This window comes from Oryctolagus cuniculus, unplaced genomic scaffold, assembly GCF_964237555.1.
Source record: "Oryctolagus cuniculus unplaced genomic scaffold, mOryCun1.1 SCAFFOLD_50, whole genome shotgun sequence".
Taxonomy (NCBI): domain Eukaryota; kingdom Metazoa; phylum Chordata; class Mammalia; order Lagomorpha; family Leporidae; genus Oryctolagus; species Oryctolagus cuniculus.
Genome location: NW_027208298.1, coordinates 742,171 through 762,991, shown reverse-complemented (window position 1 = coordinate 762,991; position 20,821 = coordinate 742,171). Strand labels below are relative to the sequence as shown.

General features: G+C 41.0%; 1 pseudogene; it reads right to left on the bottom strand.

The window, feature by feature from the left end:
- The window catches only part of LOC127486272 (vomeronasal type-2 receptor 116-like), a 36,180-nt pseudogene that overhangs the window by 7,100 nt on the left and 8,259 nt on the right, over positions 1-20,821 (bottom strand).

Here is a 20,821-nt window from a genome sequence, read left to right as displayed (position 1 = left end):
GGTTCAACAAAGTAAACTTAAAAGTCAGAATATTAATGCTTTTAAAATTTGACATAAGTCTAGTTTTTTAAAGATATACATTTTTCTAAAATTGAAGATTTCTAGCAGTCCTTGTAGATCCAAAATAAGACAAACACATGAGTTATATGTGTTAAATTATCTATACTTAGAATTTTATATCTCACTAATGCTTAAAATTGATACCATGTGGGTTTCTCTCCACTCAGCTCTCCTATAGAAACTTAGTTGAGAATTTGATTAACTTTTTAAACCTTATCTGGCAGTATATGACAAAAACCATGGAGTTCTACTTCAGTAAAAAAAAAGTGAAAATATATTAGGGCTTCATGCCTGTCCTGTTCTGGAGGAGGTTTACCTGCCAAGGGAGAAGCTTAGGTTGAGCTGCATCTCCTGGAGATCCCATTTCTACTTTCTCTAGAAACATCTTATGGAGGGCATGGGCCACTGCATACACAGCATTGTAGATGAAATAGCTAGAGTCAGATAGAGTCATTATGTCGATGTCTCCTGGGGAAAACTCTAAGGAAGTGTTTGGTGGGCAGTCTCCTATTTCTCCACATAGCGACCCAGAAGGTAGGCAGGTGAAAATGTGAAACCAGAGTTTAGTGAAGTAAAAATCTTCTGGGTAGTGGGAAGGGTCCACTGTCTTGAGAAAATGTTTGAGGCCTGGGATTTCCCCCTTGTGTGGTGAAAATGAGAAGCCTCCATGGAAAGAGTGCAGTACACGCTATGTCTCATGCACAATGATGTTCCACTTTGCTACCATGATCCACACCTTGCCCACGGTTAAAAAGTATCCTCCTTCAAAGTCCACATTGATGAGGCTCCTTACTTCACCATAGAGTATGTGCACATTTGCAGAAGAAAGGCTGATCCCAGTCATGAAAGTGATATCAGTGGAGGCATACAGTCTCTTAGTGGCAGGGAGCTTTTGTGTGAAGGCCACACAGAGACCTTTCTTTACCATCTCTGCCTCAAAGTACCGAAGGAACTGCTCTCCTTTCATATCATCAGATACAAAGAGCGCCACCCAAGTCCAGCCAAAATGCAGCAACAAGGAGATCATTCCATGGACCACAGTGCTGTCACTGGTGGCCATCTGATAGAGTGAGGGAAACTGGTCTTTATCACTTAGCAGAGGATCAAAAGGGCCATAGGTGATCTGAAAGCCAAAGTAGTCATGACTGTGAATTATCTTTGTTGGGGTAAGGCTGAGATATTCTCTCCAAGGGAGGCCTTTGAGGAGAATGTTACTGGGTAAAAAGAAAGATTGCTCTAGAGATAGCTGAATTCTGTTATTCTGCACACAGAGAACACCATGCTTCTCATGCCCTTAGCCTTTGGAAGAAAGGTGATAGCATGAAAATGTGTCATATCCCTATTTTCTCTTCATGTCCTGCAGTGCAAACTGGGAAGGCATCAATTCTGAATGCAATACCACCAAGATAATATCCTGCTCTCTCTCACCCAAATGTGGGATAGAACCCATGTGGCATGTAAACCATGACAAAGTTTGTATGGATCTCCTGATACACTGGATTTCATTTCTTTTCACAACATCACATAACTTGTCATGAAAATCACAATTACTCACTCTGATTTTTGGTGAAATATTTTTTCCAGCTTAGAATCCTCTTATGTGACTGAAGTCTTTTTTTTTTTTTTTTTGGCAGTAATGTGCCTGTATTGCTGATGGTGTGTACTGGGTCTTACATAAATCACTGATTTGCTAATGCAGATCCTGGGAGGCAGCTGTAATGTCTTGATTAATTGAAATAGTTAACCCTCATGGAAGACCTGAACAGAATTCCTATACCCGGGGCCTACAATTGCCAGACTCCCAGCACATTAGTGAGTGTACCAATGAATGGAAGACCTCTGTTATGTCTCTTTCTGCCTCTCAAACCAAAATGTTAGGAAAAACCATCTGTGATGTCAGGAATTGTAAATAGAACACTCAGTGAGATTCTTCTGAAGGAATCTTTCAGTGCAGGTGAGTGAGGGAGGTTTGGATGATGGAGTCCAGGAACACCCATTTCACTGGAACTGAGCCTCGAACACTCTTAGCAAACTTAGGGAAGGCATGGTCCTCTGTGATGTCCCAAAGGAAAAGCAAATGTCCAGGTTTTTAAATACCCACATCTACATTATCACCTGTGGATGCCACCTTGGACAGTACACTTCTTGGTGACGTGAAAATTTCCTTTGAAATACTGAGCTGTGAATACAATGAAGTCAATAAATCCAATGGTAGGGATGGATATATTGGCCCTAGGTAGGAATCTGAGTGGAGACCCTCAGCATAAACTGCCCCTTCCCTTTCTTCCTACCTCCTTCCTTCTGTTAATAATTCCACAGGCCAGGGTTTTCCCACTTAAAATCATGGTGGGATACATATTCTTGGCTTCTTTTTTTTGGTTTTAGTATTGGATTTCTTTTTTTTAACTTTTATTTAATGAATATAAATTTCCAAAGTACAGCTTATGGATTACAATGGCTTCCCCCCCCATAACGTCCCTCCCACCCGCAACCCTCCCCTTTCCCACTCCCTCTCCCCTTTCATTCACATCAAGGTTCATCTTCGATTCTCTTTATATACAGAAAATCAGCTTAGCATATATTAAGTAAAGATTTCAACAGTTTGCTCCCACACAGAAACATAAAGTGAAAAATACTGTTTGAGTACTAGTTATAGCATTAAATCTCAATGTACAGCACACTAAGGACAAAGATCCTACATGAGGAGTAAGTGCACAGTGACTCCTGTTGTTGACTTAACAAATTGACACTCTTGTTTATGGCCTCAGTAATCACCCTAGGCTCTTGTCATGAGCTGCCAAGGCTATGGAAGCCCCCTGATTTCACTGACTGATCATATTTAGACAAGGCCATGGTCAAAGTGGAAGTTCTCTCCTCCCTTCAGAGAAAGGTACCTCCTTCTTTGATGACCCATTCTTTCCACTGGGATCTCATTCGTGGAGATCTTTCATTTACGTTCCCCCCCTCCCCCAGAGTGTCTTGGCTTTCCATGCCTAAAATACTCTCATGGGCATTTCAGCCAGATACGGATGCTTTAAGGGCTGATTCTGAGGCCAGAGTGCTGTTTAGGACATCTGCCATTCTATGGGTCTGCTGTGTATCTCACTTCCCATGTTGGATCATTCTCTCCCTTTTTTATTCTATCAGCTAGTATTTTCAGACACTAGTCTTGTTAATGTGATCCCTTTGGTTCTTAGTCCTATCATTATGATCAATTGTGAACAGAAATTGATCACTGGGACTAGTGAGATGGCATTGGTACATGCCACCTCTATGGGATTGAATTGGAATCCCCTGGTATGTTTCTAACTCTACCGTTTGAGGTAAGTCAGCTTGAGCATGTCCCAAATTGCACATCTCTTCCCTCTCTTATTCTTGGTTTCTACATTGCCTTTTCAACACAGATGAGAGAATGGTGTTAGGAAAAACTTAAACATTCTTCTCTGAAATTCAGAACACACATACCTGTGGGGTTTTGTAGAGCTCCAAAAGGGTTCCAATTTCAGCAGAAAATGTTGCTGTGGTTCCTGCAATGATGGCGACTGATTTGTCTTGTTTTTTGCAGTTGTAGTTAGGGACAAATATACCCTGTCCTGAGAGCCAGTGCAGAGTGCTCCACAAGGTGAACTGATCACTGGGAAAACCATTGTCGAATTGGTAACCCAGGGACATGTTTGGTAATAAGCAGGGATTCTTATTGATCTCCTGGATGGCAAAGTGAAAGGCCAGGACATGTTGGTAGTTCTTCCACAACCACCTATGAAGAGGGTCAGATTCACGGAAAGGAGTGAGTTCTTCAGTGCAGATGTGGGAAAGAAGCAAACTGCCTATGCAAACACTTCTCTTCATGAACTTTTTAGACAAGCCTTGATGTACCTCAATATGGAATCTGAATCTTACTCAGAGACAGAAATCAAGATGCAATTTTTGTTTTCTGTTAGTTCTGAAAGAGTTTAAATGCAACTGATTTGCCAATTGTTTAAATATTATCCCCTCTAAACGCATTCACCTGAATTAATTTTTCATGTTCCATTTCTGCAATTTTCTGCTCTGATGTATCAAATCTTGTAAAAGAAGCGTCATTAAATTATATTTACTTTGAAGCCGGCACCGCGGCTCACTAGGCTAATCCTCCCCCTTGCGGCACCAGCACACCGGGTTCTAGTCCCGGTCGGGGCACCGAATTCTATCCCGGTTGCCCCTCTTCCAGGCCAGCTCTCAGCTGTGGCCAGGGAGTGCAGTGGAGGATGGCCCAAGTACTTGGGCCCTGCACCCCATGGGAGACCAGGATAAGTACCTGGCTCCTGCCATCAGATCAGCGCAGTGCACCGGCCGCAGCACACAGGCTGCGGTGGCCTTTGGAGGGTGAACCAATGGCAAAGGAAGACCTTTCTCTCTGTCTCTCACACTCACTGTCCACTCTGCCTGTCAAAAAAAAATTTTAAAAAATAAAAATAAAAAATAAAAAAAAATATATTTACTTTGGAGGCCGGCACTGTGGTGTAGTGAGTGGAGCCGCTGCCTATAGTGCTGACATTCCATATGGGTGCCAGTTCAAGTCCCAGCTGCTCCTCTTCCAACCCAGCTCTCTGCTATGGCCTGCAAAGGCAGTGGAGGATGACCCAAGTCCTTGGGCCCTGGCACCCATGTGGGAGACCCAGAGGAATCTCCTGTCTCCTGAATTCAGCTGAGCACAGCTCTGGCCTTTGCAGCCAGTTGAGGAGTGAACCAGCAGCTGGAAGACCTCTCTCACTCTCTCTCTGCCTCTCCTTTTCTCTCTGTGTAACTCTGGTTTTCAAATAAATAAATTAATATTTTAAAATTATATTTATTTTGAAAATAAGCATTTGATTTGGGATTTCTTCTTTTTCCTGTTTTATTATTAATATGAAGAGAAGTGATTTTGTGTATTTCAAAGAAACAATTCTAAGAATATGACACTTCCCTTCCTGCCTCTTCCTTTATTTCTTTCTTTTGTACTTTTAAACAACAAACTTTCAACTCACTTTATAATCACTAAATATAGTGATTATTTATATTTATAATTCAACAAGTAAAAATAATAGATTTAGGGCTTCTAAGTAATAAGAACTCAAATTATATCACTTTGTTGTCCTTTCTCCTCTTCACTGAACTTTCTTAACATTTCACATTGAACATTCTTTTCCTTTTTTTGTGAAAAAATATGAATTCCTGAAAATTGCTCTGAACTTTCTCTAATTTATACATTTCATCCATAATTTCATTCATATGAAAAATCTCACTTCTTAATAACGTATATGCGACTGGAGGTTTGCATTGATTCTTATGTTTCAATGTGGGGATTAATACTAATATATAATTTCACTTTTTTAACTTTTATTTAATGAATATAAATTTCCAAAGTACGATTTATGGATTACAATGGCTTTCCCCACATACCGTCCCTCCCACCCACAACCCTCCCCTTTCCCACTCCCTCTCCCCGTTCATTCACATCAAGATTCATTTTTGATTATCTTAATATACAGAAGATCAGCTTAGTATACATTAAGTAAGGATTTCAACAGTTTGCTCCCACACAGAAACATAAAGTGAAAAATAATAGATGATTTTTTTAAATGATGATGAAATCAAATCAGACCTATTGTCATGTTTAATCCCAGTGAGAGTCAAGTTGGGAGTTGATAATTTCTTCTTCTTCTTTTTTTTTTTTTTTGCAGAGGATCAGTTTAGTATGCATTATGTAAAGATTTCAACAGTTTGCACCCCCATAGAAGCACAAAGTGAAATATATTGTTTGAGTACTCGTTATAGCATTAAATCTCAATGCACAGCACATTAAGGACAGAGATCCTACATGAGGAGTAAGTGCACAGTGACTCCTGTTGCTGACTTTACCAATTGACACTCCTGTCTATGGCATCAGTAATCTCCCTATGCTCCAGTCATGAGTTTCCAAGGCTATGGAAGCCCTCTGAGTTCTCCGATTCTTATCTTGTTTAGAAAAGGCCATAGTCAAAGTGGAGGTTCTCTCCTCCCTTCAGAGAAAGGTACTTCCTTCTTTGAAGACCTGTTCTTTCCACTGGGATCTCACTCACAGAGATCTTTTGCCAGAGTGTCTTGGCTTTCCATGCCTGAAATACTCTCATGGGCTTTTCAGCCAGATCTGAATGCCTTTAGGGCTGATTCTGAGGCCAGAGTGCTATTTGGGACATCTGCCATTCTATGAGTCTGCTGAGTATCTCACTTCCCATGTTGGATCACTCTCCCCTTTATTTATTCTATCGGTTAGTGTTAGCAGGTACTAGACTTATTTATGTGCTCCCTTTGACTCTTAGTCCTTTCATTATGATCAATTGTGAACTGAAATTGATCACTTGGACTAGTGAGATGGCATTGGTACACGCCACCTTGATGGGATTGAATTGGAATCCCCTGGTATGTTTCTAACTCTACCATTTGGGGCAAGTCAGCTTGAGCATGTCCCAAATTATACATCTCTTCCCTCTCTTATTCCCACTCTTATGTTTAACAGGGATCACATTTCAGTTATTTTTCAACACTTAAGAATAACTGTGTATTAATTACAGAATTAAACCAGTCATATTAAGTAGAGCAGAGAAAAAAAACTACTAAGAGGGATAATGTATTAAGTTGTTCATTAACAGTCAGGGCAATGCTGATTAAGTCACCATTTCCCATAGTGTCCATTTCACTTCAACAGGTTTCCTTTTTGGTGTTCAGTCAGTTGTCACCGATCAGGGAGAACATATGGTATTTGTCCCTTTGGGACTGGCTTATTTCACTCAGCATGATGTGTTCCAGATTCCTCCATTTTGTTGCAAATGGCTGGATTTCATTGTTTCTTACTGCGGTATAGTATTCTGCAGAGCACATATCCCATAATTTCTTTATCCAGTCTACCGTTGATGGGCATTTAGGTTGGTTCCAGGTCTTAGCTATTGTGAATTGAGCTGCAATAAACATTAGGGTGCAGACCGCTTTTTTGTTTGCCAATTTAAATTCCTTTGGGTAAATTCCAAGGAGTGGGATGGCTGGGTCGAACGGTAGGGTTATCTTCAGGTTTTTGAGGAATCCCCTGTCTGACTTACATAGTGGCTTCTCCAGTTTGCATTTCCACCAACAGTGGGTTAGTTTCCCTTTTTCCCCACATCCTCGCCAGCATCTATTGTTGGTAGATTTCTGTATGTGAGCCATTATAACTGGGGTGAGGTGAAACCTCATTGTGGTTTTGATTTGCATTCCCTGATTGCTAATGACCTTGAACATTTTTTCATGTGCCTGTTGGCCATTTGGATTTCCTCTTTTGAAAAATGTCTATTGAGGTCCTTGGCCCATCTCTTAAGTGGGTTGTTGGTTTTGTTTTTGTGGAGTTTCTTGATCTCTTTGTAGATTCTGGTTATTAACCCTTTATCTGTTGCATAGTTTGCAAATATTTTTTCCCATTCTGTCAGTTGTCTCTTCACTCTCCTGACTGTTTCTTTTGCAGTACAGAAACTTCTCAATTTGATGCAATCCCAATAGTTGATTTTGGCTTTGACTGCCTGTGCCTCCCGGGTCTTTTCCAGAAATTCTTTGCCTGTGCCAATATCTTGAAGGGTTTCTCCAATGTTCTCTAGTAACTTGATGGTGTCAGGTCATAGATTAAAGTCTTTAATCCACGTTGAGTGGATTTTTGTGTAAGGTGTAAGGTAGGGGTCTTGCTTCATGCTTCTGCACGTGGAAATCCAGTTTTCCCAGCACCATTTATTGAATAGACTGTCCTTGCTCCAGGAATTAGTTTTAGATCCTTGATCAAATATAAGTTGGCTGTAGATGTTTGGGTTGATTCCTGGTGTTTCAATTCTGTTCCATTGTTCTATCCATCTGTTTCTGTACCAGTACCATGCTGTTTTGATTACTACTGCCCTGTAGTATGTCCTGAAATCTGGTATTGTGATGCCTCCGGCTTTGTTTTTGTTGTACAAGATTGCTTTAGCTATTCGAGGTCTCTTGTGCCTCCATATAAATTTCAGCACCATTTTTTCCAGATCTCAGAAGAAGGTCTTTGGTAGTTTGATTGGTATTGCATTGAATTTATAAATTGCTTTTGGGAGAATGGACATTTTGATGATATTGATTCTTCCAATCCATGAGCATGGAAGATTTTTCCATTTCTTGGTATCCTCTTCTATTTCTTTCTTTAAGGTTTTGTAATTTTCATCGTAGAGATCTTTAACATCCGTGTTAAGTTTATTCCAAGGTATTTGATTGTTTTTGTAGCTATTGTGAATGGGATTGATCTTAGAAGTTCTTCCTCAGCCATGGCATTGTCTGTGTATACAAAGGCTGTTGATTTTTGTGCATTGATTTTATACCCTGCTACTTTGCCAAAATCTTCTATGAGTTCCAATAATCTCTTAGTAGAGTTCTTTGGGAACCCTAAATAAAGGATCATGTCATCTGCAAAGAGGGATATTTTGAGTTCTTCCTTCCCAATTTGTATCCCTTTAATTTCTTTTTCTTGCCTAATAGCTCTTGCTAGAACCTCCAGAACTATATTGAATAGCAGTGGTGAGAGTGGACATCCCTGTCTGGTACCAGATCTCAGTGGCAATGCTTCCAACTTTTCCCCATTCAATAGGATGTTGGCTGTGGGTTTTTCACAGATTGCTTTGATTGTATTGAGGAATGCTCCTTCCATACCCAGTTTGCTTAGAGTTTTCATCATCAACGGGTGTTGTATTTTATTAAATGCTTTCTCGGCATCTACTGAGATAATCATATGGTTTTTCTTCTTCTGCAATCTGTTAATGTGGTGTGTCACATTGATTGTCTTACACACATTAAACCATCCCTGCATACCAGAGATAAATCCCACTTGGTCTGGGTGAAATAAGCCAATCCCAAAGGGACAAATACCACTTGTTCTCCTTGATAGGTGACAACTAACTGAGCACCAAAAATGAAACCTGTTAAAGTGAAATGAACACTATGAGAAATGGTGACTTGATCAGTCCTCACAATGACTGTTGATGAGCAGCTTAATATGTTATCCCTCTTAGTATTTTTTTTGTTTGTTCTACTTAATATTTTTGGTTGAATACTGTAATCAATACACAATTATTCTTAAGTGCTGAAACTTAACTGAAAAGTGATCGCTGTTAAATATAAGAGTGGGAATGAGAGAGGGAAGAGATGTGCAATTTGGGACATGCTCAAGCTGACTTACCTCAAACAATAGAGTTACAAACATACCAGGGGATTCGAATTCAATCCCATCAATGTGGCATGTACATATGCCATCTCACTAGTCCCAGTGATCAATTTCTGTTCACAATTTATTGTAATGATAGGACTCAGAACCAAAGGGATCACATAAACAAGAATAGTGTCTGCAAATACTAGCTGATAGAAAAAAAGGGAGAGAACGATCCAACATGGGAAGTGAGATACACAGCAGACCCATAGAATGGCAAATGTCCTAACAGCACTCTGGCCTCAGAATCAGCCCTTAAGGCATGCAGAACCGGCTGAAATGCCCATGAGAGTATTTTAGGCATGGAAAGCCAAGACACTCTGGGGGGGGGAACGTAAATGAAAGATCTCCACGAATGAGATCCCAGTGGAAAGAATGGGTCATCAAAGAAGGAGGTACCTTTCTCTGAAGGGAGGAGAGAACTTCCACTTTGACCATGGCCTTGTCTAAATATGATCAGAGTCAGTGAACTCAGAGGGCTTCCATAGCCTTGGCAGGTCATGACAAGAGCCTAGGGTGATTACTGAGGCCATAAACAAGAGTGTCAATTTGTTAAGTCAACAACAGGAGTCACTGTGCACTTACTCCTCATGTAGGATCTTTGCCTTAGTGTGCTGTACATTGAGATTTAATGCTATAACTAGTACTCAAACAGTATTTTTCACTTTATGTTTCTGTGTGGGAGCAAACTGTTGAAATCTTTACTCAATGTATGCTAAACTGATCTTCTGTATATAAAGAGAATCAAAAATGAATCTTGATATGATTGGAAGGGGAAAGGGAGTAGGAAAGGGGAGGGTTGCGGGTGGGAGGGACGTTATTGGGGGGGAAGCCATTGTAATCCATCAGCTGTACTTTGGAAATTTATATTCATTAAATAAAAGTTAAAAAAAATTAAAAAATTAAAAAGTAAAAAAAAAGAGAATAGGAGAATGAAAATGAAATAAAGAATTTCAGAATTGAAAAGAAAAACGTTAGATATCCATATTAGCAGATGTCACGAGAAAAAAAAAAAAACTACTCCACCAATAATCTATTAGAATTGATAAACCAATTCAGCACATTCACAAGGCACAAAATCAACAAACAAAAACCAACATTTCAATATATCAATAATTATCTCATTAAATGGAATTCGAGAAATAAATCTCTTCTGTGTATAAAGTTAATTGAAAATGGATCTTAGTGGAGAATGTAACTGGGAATGGGGAAGTGAAGAGGAGGAGGGGTGGGAGTATGGGTGGGAGGGGGTGTATGGTGGGCAGAATCACTACATTCCTAAAGTTGAAATTTATAAAATGCATAAAGTTTGTAATCCATAAATAAATAGTTTCTTTGAAAAAATATTTCAACCGTTAGATAACAACTTAGGAAAACATTTACCAGAAGGTCTAATGCCTTCTATAAACTCTAAGAATACATGTGACAACTAACAGAGCACCAAAAAGGAAACCTGTTAAAGTGAAATGAACACTCTGAGAAACGGTGACTTGATCAGTCCTCACCCTGACTGTGGATGAGCAACTTGATATGTTATCCCTCTTAGTATTTTTGTTTGTTCTACTTAATACTTTTGGTTGAATACTGTAATCAATACACAATTATTCTTAAGTGCTGAAACTTAACTGAAAAGTGATCACTGTTAAATGTAAGACTGGAAATAAGAGAGGGAAGAGATGTGCAATTCAGGACATGCTCAAGCTGACTTACCTCAAACGGTACAGTTACAAACATACCAGGGGATTCGAATTCAATCCCATCGAGGTGGCATGTGCATATGCCATCTCACTAGTCCCAGTGATCAATTTCTGTTCACAATTGACCATAATGATAGGACTAAGAACCAAAGGGATCATATAAACAAGAATAGTGTCTGCAAATACTAGCTGATAGAGTAAAAAAGGGAGGGAATGATCCAACATGGGAAGTGAGATACACAGCAGACCCATAGAATGGCAGATGTCCTAAACAGCACTCTGGCCTCAGAATCAGCCCTTAAAGCATCCGTATCTGGCTGAAAAGCCCATGAGAGTATTTTAGGCATGGAAAGCCAAGACACTCTGGCAAAAAAAAAACAAAAACAAACAAACAAAAACAAAACAAAACAAAACAAAAAAATAAACCCTAAATGAAAGATCTCCGCAAGTGAGATCCCAGTGGAAAGAATGGGTCATCAAAGAAGGAGGTACCTTTCTCTGAAGGGAGGAGAGAACTTCCACTTTGACCATGGCCTTGTCTAAATATGATCAGTCAGTGAAATCAGGGGGCTTCCATAGCCTTGGCAGCTCATGACAAGAGCCTAGGGTGATTACTGAGGCCATAAACAAGAGTGTCAATTTGTTAAGTCAACAACAGGAGTCACTGTGCACTTACTCCTCATGTAGGATCTTTGTCCTTAATGTGCTGTACACTGAGATTTAATACTACAACTAGTACTCAAACAGTACTTTTCACTTTATGTTTCTGTGTGGGAGCAAACTGTTGAAATCTTTACTTAATGTATGCTAAACTGATCTTCTGTGTATAAAGAGAATTGAAAATGAATCTTGATATGATTGGAAGGGGAAAGGGAGTGGGAAAGGGGAGGGTTGTGGGTGGGAGGGATGTTATGGGGGGGAAGCCATTGTAATCCATCAGCTGTACTTTGGAAATTTATATTCATTAAATAAAAGTTAAAAAAAAAACAGGAAAAAAATAAATAAAATAATGGTTTTCACTTAGGAGAAAAAAAAAATAAAACACTGCTTGGGATTCCTGCAACCCATAGCAGAGTGCCAGTGTTTGAGCTATGGTCTGCTTCTGATTCCAGCTACCTGCTAATGCACACGCTGGGACACAGCAGTGACAGCTCAAATACTTGGGTCTCTGCCATCCTGGATTGACTTCTGAACTTCTTCTGTGGCCTGGCCCAGCCCGGCTATTGCTGGCATTTGAGAAGTAAACCAGTATATGGAAGATATCACTTTCTCTCCTGTCTCTGTTTCTCTGCCTTTCAAAGAAAATGAAAATAAATAAAAATAATAAATAATAATTTTAAAAAGAAAGAAATCGTATTCACAGTAGCTTCAAAAATTAAATATTTAGGAATAAATTAACCTGAAAAGGTAAAGTTATCTAGAATGAAAATAATAGTGAAATTTATTAAACATTTATGAGAGGCATCATTACAGACACACACACAAAAAAACGGAAGGATGTCTCTTGTTCATGGATTAGAACAATTAGCTGTGTTAAAATGGTATCTAAAGATTCATTGCAATCCCTATTAAAATTCTAGTGACTGAAAAAAGTAAAAGAGGAACAAGAAAGAAAGGAAGAAAAAAAAAGAAACAAAGAGAAAAAATTCTAGTGACATTATTTATAGATTTAGAAAAACAGGGGCTGGCACTGAGGCGCTGGCATCCCACATGGGCGCCGGTTCTAGTCCTGAATGCTTCTCTCCCAATCCAGCTCTCTGTTGTGGTCTAAGAAAGCAGTGCAAGATGGCTCAGGTCCTTGGGCTCCTGCACCCATGTGGGAGACCTGGAGGAAGCTCCTGGCTCCCGGCTTTGGATCGGCGCAGCTCCTGCCATTGCGGCCATCTGGGAAGTGAACCATCGGATGGAAGACCTCTCTCTCTCTCTCTCTGCCTCTCCTCTTTCTGTATAACTCTGACTTTCAAATAAAGGAAAAAAAAAGAAAATAAAAACAGTCTTAAAGTTCATATGAAAGCACAAAAGACTGAGAATAGAACAGGAATTTTAAGAAGAAAAACTCAAATTGGAGGCATTACTATCTCTTAAAGGAATTATTTTCTTCTGATTCCACTTACAAATCTTGATGCAACCATTTCACATAATAACGAATGCAATATAGTATAGTGTCAGTTTATGACATATACATGTTTTAGAATATTCATTTGGTGCAACTAAAGTGAATAACAGTGCATGTTTATCAAACATTTTAGAAACAAAGGACAACTTTTAAGAACCAATGATAAAGTAAGATTAAATCTGGAAACTAATTTCTGCAGGCAAAAGAATATTTATGGTTGCTCCACTTGGGAATTTTTTTCTGATTGTTTAAATTATAGAAAATGCCAATGGTACAAATAATACCCAGAACATTGAGGAACAAATAATACTTCTTGCCTGCTATGAGCCACCAGAAAGATCTTCATTTCAAAAGCAGACTTAGATATTATGATATTATGATGATAACAGTATACTATGCACTGCTATAAGCTCTTCCATGGATAAAATGTGAAAATAATATGCAGCCAAAAACCCAGTCAAAAAGATCACAAAGACATGAATCAGTTTACAGAAAATGTCCAGAATAGACAGCTCCACAGAGACCAAGGATGGATTAGTGTTATCCAGTGCAGGAGGGAAGGTCAGAGGGATGGGGATGCATTGAAAACAGGTATTTAGATGTTGAAGGGGAGATGAACGTCTCCTAGTTAACAAGCAAGTATTTAGCATTAAGCACTGAAAGTTTTATGAAACGGCATACCTCGTGTCCTATTCATTAGCCCAATTATCTAAGTAAGAAAAAATATGCAAGCTTTATTAACTAAAAATGATCATTATATATTACTCAAAATCACACACAATTAATGATTTCCTAAATATGCACATTGAGTAAACAGGTGTGCATTATTAACATAAAATAAAACTTGGTTGGCATGGAAACAGTAACACTATCCATCAGTTATAGGGAAATACATTCATGATATATTGTTAGGTATGGAAGCATAATTGAGGAGAAACTGAGTCTGTCTGCCTATAACAGGGCTTACCTTCGTTGAGGCCTAGAACATTCTAGGACACAACAAGCACATGATGGTTGTCACTCTTCAGCACACAGGGAGGGTGGCCAGACATGTTTTGGGCTGGAGGACATAAGGCAGAGTACAGAGTTTGGCCTCTAAACTTGTGGCATAAACAGAACTCTCCTCTGGGACTCATGAACAAGGCAGGTCCTTACTTTCCCTACACAGAGCCCCACCACTGGCAGAATGCAAACAGAAATCAGCTGCCACCTAAGCAGAGAATCCACAAGCATGAAACATTTTCCATCACATGTGCCATTTCACATTTGGACTAGCAATGAAGAAAATACAAAGAGGTAAGGAAACTCAAAGTGAAACACTGAAAAAGAATGGAAGTATTTAACAGTACATGTTAGAAGTAATTACAAGGTGTGATTCTGACCCAAAGATCAGCACCCCCACTTTCTCACTAGCACAACACTACCTGCGGAGGTAGTAGTTGCTATACACGAGAAAGAACTGACAAGGACAGACTTACATCATTTAAACAAATTGCACACTGCAAAACTCTCCTATCACATGAGCATGTGGATCTCTGGGGCAATTGAGAAGCAAACTCCTCTGCTGGCACCAACAAGGTGTGTAGACACAGGCCTTTTATTAAACCCCTCCTTAAGCACCAATGCAGTGACTGAGTTACCAGACACACCACTAATGCAAAGCTCAGAATTCACACAGTTTCTGCATTGTTTCTGGAGAAGAAAATATCAGATTTTGAGAAGAAGCCATTAACTATGTATGGGAAATTATTTCCCTTGCTTCTGATGTTCAGGATCAGGGTTCAAATGCCTCCAGTGTAGTAGGATTTAATTATTGATCTGTGAGGGTACCGGGTCTGCCTCATGGCTTCAAGTCACAAGCAAAATGAGTATTGTCCTTGTCGGCAGTGGCTACCTAGACTAAGGCCCTCCCAACATTGACCTCAGGACATAGTCTTAGGACTCCTGTGTGCTTTCTTCACAGGTGCTAGCAATAGGGGACCTGAGGTCCCAACCATCTCACTGACTCCAAGAACAGAACCCCAGGGCTTAATTACAGAGACCTGGCCAATGGAGTAGGCACAAAAATTGTGATGCCTCTCCTATGTCTCTGAAGGAGTCAGAAAGCAAATGGAAATGAAAGGTAGTGAAATGTTAAAGAAAGGAGAGGACCTTAGCTTTCATGGAACTGTGTTTCTGCCATTCTTAGAAGAATTATCAGAACTCGCAAGAGGTGTTGAACACACGCAGACATGAACATATACTCAAATGCAGGCATAACAACACTTAACAGCTAGAGAATATCTAAAATATAGTGGATAAGATTGAAATTGACATTTTGAAATTTGATGGCTATTTACAGCCCTTGGATTACTGTTGAGGAACAGTGTTTTTTCCCTCATCTTATTTGCTTACTGTAGGGTTAATCTTATAAGGGAAAAGTAAATTGAAAATAGATTTGTAAAATTAGGAGTAGGAATAGGAAAGGAAGAAGGGTGAGGGCAGAGGAGGGAGGGAAGGATTATTATTCCTGATTCTGTATATATGAAAGCAATGAAATATGTGTACCTTAAATAAAACTTAAAAAACACATATACACACACCTTGAACTTACCAAGATGCCACCATGTTATACTCAGGCTTGAGTAAAAAGGATAACCGGATCATGTCTCTTTCTGGGTCCATGTAGTACAGGGGAAAAAACACTCCCAGCACTAGGTCTCCATCTCTGAAGACACTTGGCTTCAGATACTCATGGCAGTTCTCAACAATTCTGTCCTGTGAATTAGATAAAGCCTGCAGGAGTAGGTAGAGAAAAATCAGAGGCAATGACATGTCACTGTCTCCCCAAACTATAGTGAGAGCCTTAAGTCTCAGCTGAGAGGAGGAGACACAGAGCTGGATCAGGTCTGAGGGCTCATCAATCAGCAGTGACAGTGGAGCTCTGTGTAGAGCACAGCTGACTCCAGGTATTGACGTGTGCCCTCTGCCTGTAGGAACCTGTGTGCCAGTCTGGTGAGCTAGACCAGAGCACAGCTAAAAGCAGAATGCAGAGTTCAAAGCAAGACACAGTGCTGAGACCTGGCTCTGCGTGTCCTGTAATCAGAGCTGCTCTGGGTTCCCTGTATTTTCAATGCTTCCCATTTGTCTCATCCAGAAACTCAGGGGATCCACCTGCCGGAGGCTCTGCACCTGTTGTCCTCCATTATGGGGGAAAACCCTTTGGAAAAACATGTTTTGCACTTGTCTACCTCCTTTGCCTTTAGGGTTACATCATAGTCCAACAAGGCTTTGGCAATCATAGCATCTTGGTACAGAAGCTCTGTTAAATAGTATGCACAGTGGCCAAGGGTTTTGTGAATAGACAGCTTTGAGGAATTTGGCAGGGTTAGAAAAAGTTGGTGTTGGAATAACCAAAACACCCAGCTGCATCTTCCCACATGATGCTGTAGACATTAAGTGAAGGGCTGACATCAGTCACAGATGACTTCGGACACCACAGGAATGTTCATCATTATCGTGCCTAATGTCACTCCCAGGGCCACGGTATCCTGCTGCCAAAAAAATGGGCTTCCTTATTAATAAGTTAATAAGCCCTGCGCTCGTGGCTCACTAGGCTAATCCTCCACCTTGTGGCGCTGGCACACAGGGTTGTAGTCCCAGTCAGGATGCCGGATTCTGTCCCTGTTGCCCCTCTTACAGGCCAGCTCTCTGCTGTGGCCAGGGAGTGCAGTGGAGGATGGCCCAAATGCTTGGGCCCTGCACCCCATGGGAGACCAGGATAAGTACCTGGCTCCTGCCATCGGATCAGCGTGGTGCACCGGCCACAGCACGCCGGCTGCGGTGGCCATTGGAGGGTGAACCAACGGCAAAGGAAGACCTTTCTCTCTGTCTCTCTCTCTCACTGTCCACTCTGCCTGTCAAAAAAAAAATTAAAAAAATTAATAAGTTAATAAGCCATATTCTAGAGAGAGGAAGTACTCTGTCCTCCACACCTACTCCTCCCCCACAGCTGAGCTCCCCACCCATCATCCTGATGCCCTCCACATAGAGAATGCTTGAGTCACTAAGCTCTCAGCATCAGTGATTTCAATATGACAACAGAAAGAAACTGTGTTGGTTCTCAATCACTTATTTTCTGTTGTCATATCGATTTTCTCCCACTTTTCAGAGACAATAGAATGTCCTACATGTGTATTTTCATTTTGAAATTCATAACTTTAAATTATGTAGATGTATGTCTACTAGAGAATGATTTGATACCTGTACACAATGTTGAGTGGTATAATACAACTGTTTTGTGTTTCAGCTTTACTTCATTGCCTTATTTTTTCTTGTGTTGACCACACTTAAAAGTCTACTATGTCAACACTTTCTTAAGTATACAACATGTTGTTCACTGAGTTATCTCATGATTTGTGACAGTTCACTTGAACTCCTTGGTCTTGCCTAATTTTGACTGCTGTGATTAACAGGTTCTGAGTTTCCCACTTCCTAGTGTTTTAATCACAAAGCTCTATTTATTTTTTTCAAAAAATATTTATTTATATTAAAGTCAGAGTTACACAGAGAGAAAGAAAGGCAGACAGAGAGAGAGGTCTTCCATCAGCTGGTTCACTCCCCATATGTCCACAATGGTTAGAGCTGTTCCGATCAGAAGCCAGGAGCCAGAAGCCAGGAGATTCTTCTAGATCTCCCAGGTGGGTGCAGGGGCCCAAGGACTTGGGACATCTTCTACTGCTTTCTCAGGCCATAGCAGAGAGCTTGATTGGAAGTGGCGAGCCAGGACTCTAACCGGCATCCATATGGGATGCTGGCACTACAGGCGGCAGCTTTACCAGCTATGCCACAGCGACAGCCCCAAAAGCTATCTTTCTGAAGTTGACTTTGGACACCAGACCTAGGGGTGAGGAGGGGATATATTTATTTTTTGTGTGTGTTTGATGTATTTCATGCATCCAAATATCCTGAAGACTCATCCATGTTGTCAAGTAATAAGATTTTCCTTATTGTTAGGATTGGATAATATTGCATTGTATGTACAGACCACATTGTCTTTATACATTTATCTGTTGATGGACACTTAGGTTGATTCCACACTTGGAACTTTTGCATACTGTTGCAATGAACATGGGAGTGCAGATGTCTCTTTCACATGCAAATTCTAAATCCTTTAGATATATAATTACAGGTAGCACTGGGACTGCTGGGTAATATGAAGGTTCTATTTCTCATCATACAATTTTCATTATATTTATACTAATTTACCTTTCTACCTTCATCCTTGGTAACATTTATTTCTTCTGTGTTTTTTAACTTTTTATTTTATTTATTTGAAAGTCAAATTTATACTGGGGAGGAGGAACAAACAGAAAGAAACAGAGAGGAGAGAGGAGGGGGGAGAGAGAGAGAGAGAGAGAGAGATTAAGAGAGAGAGATCTTCCATCCACTGGTTCACTCCTCCTAATGGCCACAACAGCTAGGGCTGGACCAAGCCAAAGCCAAGAGCCAGGAGCTTCTTTCAATTCTCCCATGTGTGTTCAGGGGCTCAAGCACTTGGAACATCTTCTGTGGTTTCCCAGGTCATTAGCAGGCAGGTGTATTAGCAGTGGAGCAGTCAGATCTGAAACTATCACCTATATAGAATACCAGTGTCACAGGCAGTAGCTTTACCTGCTATGCTACATTGCCAGCCCCCTTTTTATGTTTTTTTCTAATAACTCTTCTAACATGTGTGTGGTGATATCTCTTTATAGCATCAGTTTGCAACTCTCTGATGATTAGTGATGATGAGCATTTATTCATATACCTGTTCACTGTGAAACTTCTTTTCAGAAATATTTATTCAAGTCTTTTGGAAGCATTTAGTTCTGTTTTTTTTTTTCTACTTTAAGTCCATGGGTGCAGCAGCCATTCCATCTCTCTTGATTACAGCAAGAAATCAGTGGTCTTGGAAGCGGGAACAGAGCTGCAGCTTCGCCTGGGAGCTGAGGGCCTGGTGCTGGCCCCACAGACAGCCCTGCAGCTCACACTGGGCCATGTGGTGGTCGTGGTGGTCCCTGAGAACGTCCTGACAGCAGCAGAGGGGCTCTGGTTCCCTGCCCAGGGCCACTGGCTCCTGCTCACAGGTGCTGACCCCACCTGGGAGATCAGCATGGAAGACAGATCTGCCGTTCCCCAGGGAGCAGTCGCTGTGTGTATCCCACAGGCACACAGGAAGGATGTTGCTCCCCACAGCCCCCAGCCACCATTGGCATGCCCAGGCAATGCAGCGCCAGGAGCTGCTCCTCTCATTGCCCCAGCCCCCTCTTCCTCACCCCTCGCTACAGAGCTGCTGCCACTCTGGGCTACTCCCATATGCCCAAGCTCACCCAGAGAGGCATCCTCTGCCAGCTGAGTTCCAGTTGAGTCTCCATGGCCTGGAACCCCTGGCCTGCTCTGTCCTCAGACCTCTGCCTCCCTCTCCCAGCACAGGGCCCAGAGCTTGTATCAAGGCCGGCCCCAGGCCAGGCTGCAAGGCGCACAGACATCTCTTCCAACACTGATGCACCAGGAGCCCTCAGGATCCACACAAACTGCAGAGATGCTTACATCAAGGCCATGGACACCTGCCCCTTCTGGATTCACCCATCCCTGACATCACCCCCGAGTATGCGCGGGGGACACTGCAGATGTGTGGTGCTCTCAGATCTGCCACAGGTGCTGGAGAGATAAATAGTGGTAGTGATGAATTTGGGGTGTCAGTGATTTCCAGTGTCCTCACTGTCAATGGGATGAGAATTTTGGGTGACACCATTGTAAATACCTAAAATCCAATTGTAAATAATAGAACACTGTGAAAAAAATCAAAATAGCAGCACTGTGAGTCCTTACACATCTTGCAATTATTGAAGGTGAATTTGGACAGTTTGGGATTGTCGGGTTTATCTGGGGCCTCTAACTCTTGTGAAACCTGTGTACATACCTGGTGTGTATGATGAACTAAAGTTTCTTATGGAGTCCTTCTGTATGTGTGAAACACACCCTGGATTTAGACTTTGAATGGTGAGATGGCATTGGTATATGCCACCTTGATGGGATTGAATTGGAATCCCCTGGCGTGTTTCTAACTCTATCATTCAACCAATGGTATTAAGTAGAACAAAAAAAAAATATTAAAAGGAATGAAATAGCAAATTTTTGCTTGACAGTCAGGACAAGGGCTGATCAAGTCATTGTTTCTCATAGTGTCCATTTCACTTCAACAGGTTTCCTTTTAGGAGCTCAGTTAGTTGTCACCAATCAGGGAGAACATATGATATTTGTCCCTTTGGGACTGGCTTATTTCATTCAGCATGATGTTTTCCAGATCCCGCCATTTTGTTGCAAATGACTGGATTTCATTTTTTTTATTGCTGAATAGTATTCTATAGAGTACATATACTATAATTTCTTTATTCAGTCTCATGTTGATGGGCATTTTGATTGACTCCATGTCTTAGCTATTGTGAATTGGCTACTCCTCTTCTTATCCAACTCTCTGCTATGGCCTGGGAAAGCAGTGGAGGATGGCCCAAGTCCTTGGGCCACAGACCCATGTGGGAGACCTGGAAGAAACTTGTGGCCCCTGGCTTCAGATGAGCCCAGCACCTGCCATTGTAGCCATTTGGGAAGTGGACCAATGGAGGGAATTCCTCTCTCTCTCTGCTTCTCTGTTACTCTGCCTCTAAATAAAATAAATAAATCTTA